The following is a 2667-nucleotide window of genomic DNA, read 5'->3' on the forward strand; positions in this document are numbered from 1 at the left end:
AAGCCTGTGTAAGCCCCTTCGTGGGAGTGGGGGAAGCAGGAAGGAGGGGGGATCTGGCCGAACCAAGGTCGAAGGAGAGACTGTGGGTCTTTGCCAGGCAGGTTGGGTGAAGGCCCTCGGTCAGGTGTTTGAGTTCCTGAATGTTCTCCTCCCTGACAGTAGTGTGTCTCTCTAACCTGCGCTTGTCTTTACTTGTGAGGGGTTTAGACCTTGACTCAGCCAACATAACTGTTGGGAGACTCTGCGGCCTGTTTTTCTATTCTGGCTCATGCTCCCCCATTCTCTGAGCAGGGTGACAGCCCCTTGGTCTCCTGTAGAAATGTTCCTTTGAGAAATCAGTGCTCTAAATAAAGCTTCAGACTTTCTGAGATATTGACTGACTGTCAGATAGCTCAGGAAATCTTTAGAGTTACTTAAAATCAAAATCAAAACCAAACTTTTGATGGAGGTAGAAGTCAAAACATTAATGAAAGTAAATAAAATAATCTCACTGTTTATCCCACCCCACCCCATTTTTCAAGCACGTTATGTTGTCAGGGAACCGGGTGAAACACCATTTGTCAGCTGCAGCCTAACAGCAGCAATGAAGGTGGGCAGCAGTCGCCCCCGGACCAGCTTGCACGGCCACACAGCTGTTGCATGACTTCATGCTTAATCCTCTGTATGTAAATGGTGGAAAAAGAATATGAAAGGAGCGGAAGGTCGTTTCATTCCAGGAATGGCCTAATCCTTCAAGTTAAAAGCAGCTTCTAGGCTTAAAATGGAACAGAATTTAGATATTCTGAAATTAAATATCAGTCCAGCCTTATGACTCATCACTGAGGGCGAACCAAATGTTTAAAAGGTTCTTGCTTTGCTTTATAGTTTGTGATGGTCTCTGATACTCATAATCACAAAAAATTACACTCTAAGTAATCACAGATGCACAGGGAGAGAATGGTCTCTCCTCATATTGATACAGTTAGATTTGGCTTTTTCTTTTCTTATGGCACAGGACATACCGCAGCAATCAAGTGCTAAGGTCTAACTTTACTTGTTGGATTTCTGCATTTATTTTATTGATAACGGACACATAATTTATGACCATGTGAGCTTTGTTCTGCACATATTCTGTGCCCATATTTAAGTTTTAGTGTTAATTCCTTCAGTAAATTTTATTTTAAACTAAATTACATTCTGCATATTTTGGGGAACATTTATTCTTTCATAATAATTTATAATTAAAGAAATAATAAAGTTTTTAATGGCATGGCTTTTTACGATTGTTAGAGTTTGGGTGGGCATTTTTATCTGATAGAGACTGATTATTTCATGAAAGGAAAATTTCCTCCTAAATGCAAAACCTGTTTTATTTTCTTCATATCTTCATTTACTTGTCATTCCATGAAAAATTTTCTGGAAGGTTTGTGACAGTTTAGTCTTCAGCAATTATAATTTGTTTTATGTATGGCGAACAATATATAGGTTTTGGACAGAATCTTCACACAGGGATTTTAGCTAATGCAATGCATGCATTATTTGGAATTATTTGGAAATGACTACATATCATTTTTTAATATAAAACTTTTGCAAAATACTAGGAACACATTCAAAACAGTGTAGCAGCAAAACCTGTCACACAGTGAAGCATATTTACGCCATGGCTACCAACCACCTAGTATATTTGTTTTATCTTTCTGGATTCTTCTACTTTAGGGTTTTCATCAACTTGGGCTACTTTTTTTCCATGCAAGGATTAGACAAGGAAATGCCTCTAGCCCTGAACTTCTTCAGGCTGCTGTTCTTCAGTAGCTCTTTCTCCCACTTCAACATCTGGTAAAGTAACCTACAGATAAAAAGTTATCTCCTGCAGGGAATGCAATTTTGGGCCTCTTTCTTCGTAAGGAGAGTTTCACATGAAAGCAGGCTGGTTACGAGCTACCCGTCTATTTTAATATAGCTTTGCTGAATTCCCTTGGGATACTCTTTACCTTCATTTGCAGGGGAATTGTCATCAGTTGTGCTTTCCTTGTGGTTTTTAGAGTAGTTTCTCTCTCTTCTGCTCTCTTCCCTTAACATTATTTTCTCTGAGCCAGTCTGTCTAGCTCAATCCTGGGTAAAAATAGCTCCAAGTTTGCATTTCTTGACTACTAATGTCTTGCTCTTGCTGGGTTATGTGAAACCCTTTCTGATGTTGAGCACAAGAAGCCCATGATTATTGGCACCACAGATTCTCACATTCTTAATCAGTTCCACCTGGCTAATAAACAGTAAAGCCAGGACAAGCTTCTCTTCTGTGTGGGTTTTCTGCTTTATGGGTAATAAAACTGTCCTCAATGTAATTTAGGAATCCCTTTGATGCCTGCTAGTTTACTGTATTGATATTTCAGGAGTGTTGGCAGTCACTGGTGAGACTTCATTATTGGCTTCTTCTAAACTGTAGCAGTGAGGTGGTGTGGGTACATGGTGGGGCATTCTCTTTTAGTTAGATCCATCGAGGAAAAAATGTAGAAATTGTCTTATTGGAACAAGCAAGGTCAGGGAGGGTGAGATTCCTTTCAAAGTCAGAGGAAGGAGAGAAGAAGGAAAAAGAGGGGGAAAGGAAGATGTAATGTAATTTTATGAACCGCATGAACATTCCAAGTTGTTTATTTGCGATGGTATTTGCTAAAGCAATATCGTTGCTAG

Source organism: Talpa occidentalis, unplaced genomic scaffold, assembly GCF_014898055.3.
Source record: "Talpa occidentalis isolate TD23 unplaced genomic scaffold, MPIMG_talOcc4v2.1 talOcc4.16, whole genome shotgun sequence".
In the NCBI taxonomy this organism is placed as follows: domain Eukaryota; kingdom Metazoa; phylum Chordata; class Mammalia; order Eulipotyphla; family Talpidae; genus Talpa; species Talpa occidentalis.